Genomic DNA, 11,724 nt, shown 5'->3' with positions numbered 1-11,724 from the left:
TACATGTCGTAAACACTAATGATCATAACATTATTCGCTCAAAGATCATAATGTTTATAAACTGTTGTCTGCAGCTTGAACTCTTAGAAAGGAGGTTAAAAACGACGTTCATGGCTGCTTACAGTGTTGACAATGTTGCGGAAAATCAACTCCAACATTCAGGCATATGAAGATTTCAATACTTTGATTTAAGCATGCTTGCTTTTGCCAATGTTTTAGCCAACCATATGGTGATTTCACTGAAAGATTAGTTCTGGGCGATGAAAAATAGCCTCTACAGTGGTTGAAGAATGTCAAGCTCAATGTTTGAGCTCACCATTTATAATTATTTTGTTGTGACAGACTGTCATTGAGTGATGTTAAAAAAGACTAATGCTTTAGATAACCATATACGTTTTAACAGCATTTAAAAGCCCAAATTTATGATAACTGCCACTCGGAAGAAAATTATTATCACTTAATTGTGATGAGAGTGGGTTTGTTTGCTTGTCTGTATGGGAAGTGTTTTAAAGTATCTTCGATACTATGGGAAGGATCTATGCATTATTTGATCAGTCATTTGTAACCACGGTCCCCCCAGGTCTGGGGATAGTCGGAAAATTGGCCGTGTTTTAACTTTTAAGGTAGCTCCGCAGTGCCAAGTGAATGTGTTATGCACCAGTCAGTTGTATCCACAGCCCCACCAGGTCAGGTGGTATACTGGAAATGGGTCGTGTTTTTACTTCTATGTGGCCCCGCAGTGCCGGAGGAATGCAGTGGTTTTGTCTGCGCCATAAAAGGTGGAATTTGGCCTATCCTAGGGTCCCAGGGTTGGGGCATTTGGCGGGGATTTCACTGAAGTTAATGATAAAGATAGTTTATATTGAAAGCAACACTATATAATCAACATGTTTATACAAAATATGTATATACATCGAAAAAACTTACTCCCGTAATAATATAAAGGTAAAGGATTTTGTTGGTTAAAAGTTTTAAATAAACAAATGTAAATGTTACAGATGGGGTCAAGTGCAAACATGCTGATTGATTTTAATTTTATTATTAGTCCTCAAATATCGGCAAATGGTAAATGCAGTGCCAGGGTGAATGCCGTGGTTTTGTCTTCGCGCTAAACATAGTGGCGAATGGGCCTTTAACCTAGTGTCCCCAGGGTTCAGGGCATTTGGCGGGGATTTTACATCAGTTCATCCCCACAGGGCGGGAATTTGCACCCAGGGTTGGCTGGAGCGAAAGTCAGTCCCCGCTATTCCACGGACCTGGGGGGCGGCGTGGTTACAATTGACTGATGCATAACATACACTGAGAGTGTGAAGAAACACCTAAAGGAGAATGTCAGGACACTTTGTCTGCCGGGCAAAAGTGTGGCCAACAAAAGTTTTTTCTGAACAGCAGAAACATTCGAAACCACCTTCTAAGGGCTAGAAAGAACATGGACCATTCGCCTAATGATCTGGAGAATGTAGAAACATATGCTAGAAAGAAACTGGAAATGAAATTTGTCAAACAAAGGACAATATATCAATAATAACAAATTTACAAAGAAAATGATAGAATGGAAGGTATAAATAAAAGGTTACAGCTTTGACAGGAATTTTATGTTGATGTCGGTAGTAATCATGTTGGCAGTGAAAATTAGTTTTCCTACCAATTATGTAATGTACTATCTGCATTGATGATTCACCAGACAAGAAACTGTGAAGCTCGATGAAGTGGATGAAGAGGAAAATAACAACAAAGGAATGGAATTAAAGAATATAATTCAAATAGAAGTATTCACACTAGCTTCGTTGTTCAGATGTCCTTGCTACCTTACATGTATGGTATCGTAATCACATATTGTAAGAGGTAAAATGTATTATTAGCCGGATATTTTCCCAACTTCACTCATATGAGGAGCAGGCTCAACAACATTTCTTTGTATACCTTCTATTCATGTTTCAAATTATTGCTTCAACTGTTTGTGATTGTATACTGTTCCCCACATTTAGAATAAGAAAAAACAAATTTTGAATTTTATAGAAAACAATTTTGGGTAACAGTTTTTTCTATGATCTTCTTTTCATTTGTAATTGATAATGATACATTGGTATGCTTGATTATGCTTCATATCATTTGATACTTTTCAGAAATATTCTGTTTTATAATGATTTGTTTTAAAACCAACATACATACATAATATTGTATTTTCAGATAAATGTTTAACTACTGAGAAATAGCAGCCATCATTTCATTTCACATACATGATACATATTTCTCTTGAATTGTTATTTTTTTGTTTAATAAAGTTAAAATTTCAGAAGCATCAGAAATTCATGTTTCTGATACAAACATAGCAAATGAAGTATCTGCTACATAAGTATGGAAATAAAGTGACCCGGATGGACATTTAACTGGACTATAAAAAAATCTCTAGTTTAAATCCAGATTCTGTTAATATTTCCATTGTCTTTATTTTTCAGAGGTTTTAATCCATACTGACATAGCAATTCAAATTAAAAAGATAAATGTAATAATTGATACTTTTATTGGAACATATTTTTACATACATAATATTATATAAATCATTCTTCAGGTTTATTGATTTTCTTTAGGAATTAAATCATGCAAAAAGAGTCTTTTTTTATTTCAAAGTATTTCACACAAATAATCAAGTGTTTCTAATGTTCTTTCAGGAGGAGCTATAGCCATGCCCTGGAAGTCCTGATGCTTTCTGGTTATCTGAAACACAAACAAAAGAAGATATAAAGAAAAATACTACAAATTTCCATTAGTTTGGCAGTTTTGGTCCATTCATGTATACTTAAGTATATACTGTCCATTTTGGTTGTTTTTGCATTGCGACATGTAAAATAAAATCTCAATGAGATTTATGTCTAATTTGTTAATGAAAATGTTCTTGAAAAGCACTGTAATTTCTCTATCAAAAAACATTTTTGCTAATTTTTGTTCAAAACTAAATTTTTAATATATATATATATGCGAATCATGATGTACAATACCTGACTGAAACTATTTTCTGTAATTCAGAAAGTCAACGTCTGCAACTTGCCAATGTGCTCTTATCTGACAATATCATCCGTGAGTTGGAACAAACATTCTGTAAATATAGAGCAGAACATGACTTGCATGTGGCTATATTCCATGCTTGGAAGATAACAACTTTTGTAACTGATCACTTCAAGGTTATTATGCTCATTTATTTTTTGACTGACACTCTTTAAAATGCAAACATTTCTTTCACAAATACATGGATGAATAGTATAAACCTTTGGCCATACTGTAGACGAATGAGCCATTACAGAATGCGATAAGGGCCCTGAAAGATTACACATTAATGACTAAGGAAGCACTCAAAAGACATGTCAAAAGTCAAATGAAATGTCAATAATTATTAAAGCTAGTAATATTAATTTTGATAATAGAATCTTTATGGAACATAAATAAAGAAAAAGTTAATGATGCATTAAGGTATTATCAAACAATCAGGTCTTTTTAAAAAGCCAATTGCAATGCTTTAAGGATGAGAGCCATGGTTGCTATAGAAATATGAGAATAGTTAAAGTATTAAATCTTCAAAAATTGTAACAATTATCTCCAACGCCCAAAGTTGCACAATGTCACTTGCACATCTGCATACTATTTTTTCAAACAGCAACCTAGCAGCCATTTAACATACCTGAGTAAACTAGTTTCTGCACTGCTGAGTCTCCAACTATTTCCCAATACTCAGAACATGACATTGTTGGTGACATCATGAAGTATGATATTGTATAACATCTAGCCATTTCTCATTACTAGGAACTGTACAATCTGTAATAAAATCAAGTAAATCAAATATTGCACTTAAATATATCACCATTCAGAACATAAAAGTAAGAAAAATACAGAAAAATAGTATTATTGAACGGCTAATGATCATCACTCAGAACGTAAAATTCATAAATAACAAAAAAACATTATTAATGACTGTCTTTTGTTTATAACTCAGAAAGTTAAAGTAAAAAACGACAAAAAATAGTAATATTGACTGGCTAATGATCATCACTCAGAACGTAAAAGTAAAAAACGACAAAAAATAGTAATATCGACTGGCTAATGATCATCACTCAGAACGTAAAAGTCAAAAACGACAAAAAATAGTAATATCGACTGGCTAATGATCATCACTCAGAACGTAAAAGTCAAAAATGACAAAAAATAGTAATATCGACTGGCCAATGATCATCACTCAGAACGAAAAAGTCACGAACGACAGAAAAATAGCATTATTGACTGGCTTATGATCATAACTCAGAACGAAAAAGTCACAAACGACAGAAAAATAGAATTATTGACCAGCTAATGATCATCATTCAGAACGAAAAAGTCACAAACGACAGAAAAATAGAATTATTGACTGGCTAATGATCATCACTCAGAACGAAAAAGTCACAAACGACAGAAAAATAGAATTATTGACCCGCTAATGATCATCACTCAGAACGAAAAAGTCACAAACGACAGAAAAATAGAATTATTGACCGGCTAATGATCATCACTCAGAACGAAAAAGTCACAAACGACAGAAAAATAGCATTATTGACCGGCTAATGATCATCACTCAGAACGAAAAAGTCACAAACGACAGAAAAATATCATTATTGACCGGCTAATGATCATCATTCAGAACGAAAAAGTCACAAACGACAGAAAAATAGAATTATTGACCGGCTAATGATCATCACTCAGAACGAAAAAGCAGCTAACAACAAAAAATAGAGTTATTGACCGGCTAATGATCATCACTCAGAACGAAAAAGTCACAAACAACAGAAAAATAGAGTTATTGACCGGCTTTTGATCATCACTCAGAATGAAAAAGTCACAAATGACAGAAAAATAAAATTACTGACCGGCTAATGATCATCACTCAAAACGAAAAAGTCACAAACGACAGAAAAATATCATTATTGACCAGCTAATGATCATCACTCAGAACGAAAAAGCCGCTAACAACAAAAAATAGAGTTATTGACCGGCCAATGATCACTCAGAACGAAAAAGTCACAAACAACAGAAAAATAGAGTTATTGACCGGCTATTGATCATCACTCAGAATGAAAGTCACAAATGACAGAAAAATAGCATTATTGACCGGCTAATGATCATCACTCAGAACGAAAGTCACAAACGACAGAAAAATAGAATTATTGACCGGCTAATGATCATCACTCAGAACGAAAAAGTCACAAACGACAGAAAAATAGAATTATTGACCGGCTAATGATCATCACTCAGAACGAAAAAGTCACAAACGACAGAAAAATAGAATTATTGACCGGCTAATGATCATCACTCAGAACGAAAAAGCCGCTAACAACAAAAAATAGAATTATTCACCGGCTAATGATCATCACTCAGAACGAAAAAGTCACAAACAACAGAAAAATAGAATTATTGACCGGCTAATGATCATCACTCAGAACGAAAAAGTCAAAAACGACAAAAATAGTAATATAGACCGGCTTTTGATCATCACTCAGAACGTAAAGAAGGAAAAGACAGAAAAATAGTAATATTGACCGGCTATTGATCATCACTCAGAACATAAACGAAGGAAAAGACAGAAAAATAGTAATATTAACAGGCTATTGTCTATTGAACATCGCTCAGAACGTAGAAGTCAAAAACGATAAAAAAATAAGTTTCAAATTGACTTTTGATCATCACCCAGAACTTAGCAATAACGTTGCTGTCAAGCTTAAAAACAGAATACGTAATCCAGTTACTCAGTTTCTTATTTGTTCAACTCACCTGATACATTAAAGATGTTCTTGCACATCCAAGAAATGAAAAGAAACATTTAACGTACATGTTTATGGTGGCAGACAACAATTTTAATTGCATTTCCATCTGTATGATCTTGGGTTGTGTCAATTCGGTATTGGTATGATCTTTAGCGCTTACCGATACATGTACTCTGGTATTGATTATTGTAATTGTATGTTTATGTTAAACCGGTTTAAAGTCAGATTCAAGTACCAATAATTAAACAATTTTAAGCAATATCATCTTTTTAACGCTACAACTCTTTAATGTCACGTATAATTTTCATTCCTGCAGTATTTTTAAAGACGGTTAAAAAAGGAAGATTTTTTTTAAAAGGTTACATTACACTATTTCATAAGTTTCGAAATTAGTTAAATTACCTTTAATAATATCATTTACATAACTAACATGGTTGTTATATTAAACATATAAGATACATATGTAGTAACATTTGTTTTTGCTTTAAATGAAGTGCAATAATCGCGTTTAAATCATAAATAGTCAAAACAGGTTTTGCTGGGTTTTTCTACCGTAAAAAACATTCATAAAATTTCTATTGTTCTTTTAATAAAAAGCAAGTATTTCAAAATCCTTAAACAAGTGATAATTAACATCATAACAATAATATACTAGCTTAGAAGTGGGTTTTTTACGGATTTTGCATTATCGGTAAAATCTTGGAGTTTTATCCCGCAGGAGAAAAACCCCGTACTGAAAAGCGGGTTTTTTTTGTTTCGCGTTATTTCACTTCCGGTGTCGAAGCATAATGCTCCTTTTGATATAAGATGTTGTTTTGAGCTAAAATAACTTGAATCGTATATTATTGAAACCCCGCGGGATTTTTCCCCAGCTTTTGAAAAACGGGAGAAAAATCCCGCGGGATAGTGAAAAACCCCGTGTTTTTCTGCGAAAACCCCGCTGGGGCCCGAAGTTGGCGGGTCAATTAGACAAACTTCCAAAAACATTTCGCAAACAAAAAACACCAAAATCATACCTTAATGAAGCCTTCTAACTAAAGTATAGGCCAGTATTCGATTACACCGTATTTAAAGGGTACTTGAGTTTGCGAAATCTAGGATTTGCAAACACAAATTGGAGGTCGTTTTTAGATGATTTAATGTTAATCATTTTGCTGATTTGTTCAGTGTTATGATTCGTTAAAATGTGAAAACCACAAGATACGTCAATATCCTTTTAATTATTACATTTAGAAATAATTAACCACATTGTATTTCAAATACCTTGGATTGATGCTCACGTCCTGTGATTCGAATGTACCAATAACTAACAACTCTGCTTGCAAGTCATGATTCATTTTCTGTTGTAAAAGATACAATAGTTCAGGTACAAAAGTTCAGATAATGTTTAATCTGATTCATCCCCATTTTGTGTCAGCAATGAAGTAAGTATTTGTATGGAAGGCAAAACAGGTTTTGTAAGTGGATCCAAAATGTAAAAAGGTTTATAAACACATTGTCTTTACACAATGGGCTTGGTCGGTTTCCAATATATACTGATACATGCGCACTATTAGATATGTTCGTAAATATCTAACGAATAATACTGAAAATTGTATTCCGAGCACCTTTGTTTGCGAAGATATGATAAATAGAATGAAATCCTGCTGTTATAAACTAGGCTCCAAAGGAGGTTCAAGATGTTTAACAACAAAGTTTATATTTGGGCCTGAGTCTCCATTAAAGCTCTAGTTTAACAACAACGACCCAATAACCTGAGGGATAAAGCGATTTAAACAGTAGCACAACGAAACACGATGGCGGACATGGGTATATGTAAGCTTTACGTTGTTTGCCTATGGATATGAAATGCGTTTCTATGGTATGACATTTGAAAAAAAACGATCACAGAACTGGCACGAGGAGATATTTGCCTGTCGCCCCTGTACTGCCGCTGATATATGAATAAAGTGTGCGATAGCTGCAATCAGAGCATTTCCATCGACAACGTCCTCGGATGTATATAGTTGGTTTACATATTTAAAACTCCTTACATTTAACTGCATTTAAGGTAGATCGGTTAGTTATTTAAATTTAGCAATTAAGCCTGAAGGCAAGTAATACACATCACTGGTAATCAGAGTGAACTTAGTAATACATATTACACCATATTTACACCTCAACTTCCGTTCCTTAAATGAAATGCCTTTCGGCAATTTCGTTTATCAATCGATGAACGCAACATCTTTGGATATGTTCGTATCGCAATTCATCGCATAATAATATACAAGAAACATATTGATCTGTTATTGTTTGTATAGTGTCAGAAAGACCCGTAAAATATAAATCAACATTTTAGAAAGTGTTTTTTTTTTTAAATTTAAAATGCATTTTTGCCATAAATATTTGAATTTTACGTTTAAAAGTGATTTCAAGTGGTTGTTCTTTTCCCGCGTTATTGTGACGTCATTTGAAAAAAATGCTCCGGTTACAGTCGGGTCATTCTATTTACAGAATGGGTAAGAATGGGTTACTGAAAGGTTTTCTTAAATGAAATGAAGTATTTTTTAACAATTATTAAATGAACTATTGATGTAAATTTAAGTAATGAACTGCGGGGTTGTTGTCATTATCGGGGATATGAACGCAATTCGGCAAGTCAAAGTAAGTGGAGTTCACACACTTTGACCAGTCTAATTGCGTTCATACCCCGGTAATGACATCAGACCCGCAATACATTCCTTAATTAAAACACTAAATCTAATCGGTAATATTATTTCTAATTCCCCAAAGCCTATAAGACAGTAATATGCTTTACTTGTGATCAGATTGCACTTAGTAATACATATCACGAGTTAAAATACTAAAAATGATTGAAAATATTATCTTTACTTGCTTTAACTCTTTTAACTAATGCAACGGCATTCATCTGACAAGAGATTGTTTACGATTGAAAACGACCGAGGTGTTCCGATTGGTGATAGCTGCGGTTATACCGAGCTGTAACTTTAGTTTAATCCTAGTTCGGTTATATCGAATGTTTGTTATCTCGAAGTATTTTTAGATGTCCTTACGACTTCGACATAACACGTGTTGACTGTATATAACGTATAGGGGTTTATCTTATCAATTTATGTTCCTTTTAAATAATCTGTCCTTTTTATTATAACCCGTATTCAGATTTACGGTTATTACTACAACATTTCTTTGACTAAAGTCGTGTACCCACTCTTTCATAATACGCTCTTCTTTAATGTATTGTTGGGTGCCGACGAAACATATATATTGGTCCGGACTTGTTGACTCCTTTGTTTTTGTTTCAAAAAGAAAAAGAGCATATGACATATCATATGGAATCAATACGCTTTCAGGCTTATAGGGGGTCAATTTATGCTACAAAAAACTCTTGTTCTTTTGTTACTTTGCCTATATGTATACCTATATATGTGGTTTTCAGTAGTGGTTTGTTTATAACCCTATATCTTAAATCATGTATCACCTTGATTAAGCCGGCTGTGACGACACATTATGCATTTTATAAAGCTGCCTCCCAATATCAACAGAGGCTACAACTTTTAAGTATTTTAAAAATGCAGATGTTAATATATGCATTAGAAATACAGTATTTACATTTACATGTCCGTACATGTTATGTTTTAGGTTTAACTATGATAAAATCAATATACAGGTATACCAAAATGTTTAAACTAGTTTACGGATTTAACCGTGTACGGTTCAGAGCGTTCATTATTCATAAACTGATATAACACTCTATGGTGTAAAGGTTACTTCACTCGCTTAGCATGCCAGAGGTCCCGGGTTCGATCATGAGAGCGGAAAAAGAAGTATTTATAAAATGTGTTCTTTCCTCAATATTTATCGGCAATATGCGACTATCAGTGATCTGATAAATACAACGACCTGAAAAACTCAACAACAACTCCGTTTCTTATACGACATTTTATTGTACATCATTATACATTTCTTTTACTTTAAAAACAAGTACGAGTTGCCAAACTATCATATACAAATATGTTATGGTATGAATTGGCGTCTGCACCAGCTTTATGTAAGGTTTTACAACAAATCCCAGAAACACTCAAGCCCGCCCCAAAGTGTCTCTCAGTCATTTTCTTTGGTCTGTTTCTTTTTGTTTCTCTGTATCCAAATAAGGAACGTCGTTACTGTCAAAGGCCTTATCGAACAAAAATCTCCGCTTAAGGATGGCGTACTTTACGGCTTCCTGTACTTCATAGTTCTCTGTGTCTTTTGGTCGATTAACTGTCTTTTTATGGATTTATAGATGGCATCTCGCTTGATAGCGTCAAACCACGTCAGCTTGGCCTCAACAATGTTAATCAGGGCCTTTCTGCAAGTACCTGGTATGTCCTTCAAAACATCTTTCTTGGTTTCGCTTTTACTAAGGTCGGTATCTTCCTGCATACGTTCACGCACCTTCTTCTCACACTGAGATTGACACTCTTGAAATGCCTCATCGAAAACCTCTTGCCAGGGATCAATACCCGAAAGACTCTCTGAAGTTACAGACATGTTGTCGTCGCTGTTATCAGACTCGTTTCCATCAACAGACCCAAACATATCCTCTTGGTCAGTTACGTCAGTCATAACGTCTACATCCGAATCTTCGTTTGAATTCGCAGATCTTTTATGTCGCAACATATTATCGCGTCTTCCGAAACAATATCACACTGATGCATCGCAACGAAATCCTTTAGCCCTAATGAGGAGGAGTGAGTGAAACATTCAGCTTTATACATGCCCGAAGTTTCTGAAGTTTTTCCGGCGTTTCCTGTCTAAATGGTGCCACCTTTCTAGGTTTCTTGTTGCCCTTATTACCGATAACATCCGTACTGGACACTTTGCTCTTTCGTTTTCTGCTGGCTTCGTTCATGCTTTGTAATTCCAAGTCAATCCAAATCCTTTTAGGTTTCGACTGACGCTCAAACATGCTTTTGGCGATAGCTGTCGTCTGTTCAGCCGGGAGAACAATCCTTATATACATTTTGGAGAGAGGGTCATGTCTTTTTCGAGACGCAATGCTTTTCAATTTCCACTTCGTCTTATTTTTTGGTGTATCCAATAGATCCATTCTTTCCACTAATGTACGACTTGACTACTTATCACCCAAACACTCACTGAGGTTGAAAACGTCATGACACCTGATTTTATAGTAGCATCATTAACCGCGCGGGTTTGTACCAAGGCTTTTCTTCAAATGCAACAAAAATGTTTTCCGATCCTAAAACGTTTGCTCACAGCATATACATGTTAAGGAATAATACGCGCAGGTATGCCATACTCGTAAATTGTGCAACAGATTCCTCCAGGAAAAGAAACAGTACATTTGATGCACGAACATAGACGAGTCTCGTTCTCGTTTCGTTCCATTATAAATGCAGATCTGTCAACGGTATGTCGGCGGTCGGTGACTTTAATTCAACACAAGTATATTTGTTGAAGGAATGCACACAATGCAACCCTCACGTTTCTTAAATGCTTGGAAAACACTACTAAATTATTATTAGATAGATTGTTATTTTACGCCTCCTCAGCACTCCTTCCCGCCTACTGAGTCCTCTTCAATCCATCCTCTCTCCCGATAAATTTGAGGTACATATATTGATGGGGTGGAAGAAGACTCTGAAAAAGAACAAGAACCTATAAGTCAAAGGACAAAAGCCAAAACTGCAAAGGGATTTTCTTCTTATTATTATTTGATAATACCAGAAACAGTCAGTTTAAAATTTAAATTTTCTTATACATTTTGTTTCGTTTTATTAACTGTAAAAAGTTCTTTCTTAAAACTTAAAAACAATATAACATTAATACACGAAAAATATTAATTTATCAAAAATAAACCTATAATAAGCTCAAATCAAGTTAGTTGTCTTACGCGGTCAATTTTCTCTGCTCGAAAAGGGATATCACTCAGTAGGGA

The 11,724-nt window shown here is 34.5% G+C and overlaps 1 long non-coding RNA gene across 1 annotated transcript; it reads right to left on the bottom strand.

The window, feature by feature from the left end:
- Positions 1 to 2,572: 2,572 nt before the first annotated feature.
- LOC128242874 (uncharacterized) lies at positions 2,573 to 3,879 on the bottom strand. Its single transcript, XR_008262731.1, has 3 exons — positions 3,677 to 3,879; positions 3,000 to 3,097; positions 2,573 to 2,718 (listed from the first exon to the last, which is right to left on the bottom strand). It is a non-coding gene; the product is annotated as an uncharacterized LOC128242874 (long non-coding RNA).
- Positions 3,880 to 11,724: the final 7,845 nt, after the last annotated feature.

Source organism: Mya arenaria, chromosome 8 (genome assembly GCF_026914265.1).
Source record: "Mya arenaria isolate MELC-2E11 chromosome 8, ASM2691426v1".
NCBI classification, from domain to species: Eukaryota; Metazoa; Mollusca; class Bivalvia; order Myida; family Myidae; genus Mya; species Mya arenaria.
This window is presented reverse-complemented; position numbering and strand designations above follow the sequence as displayed.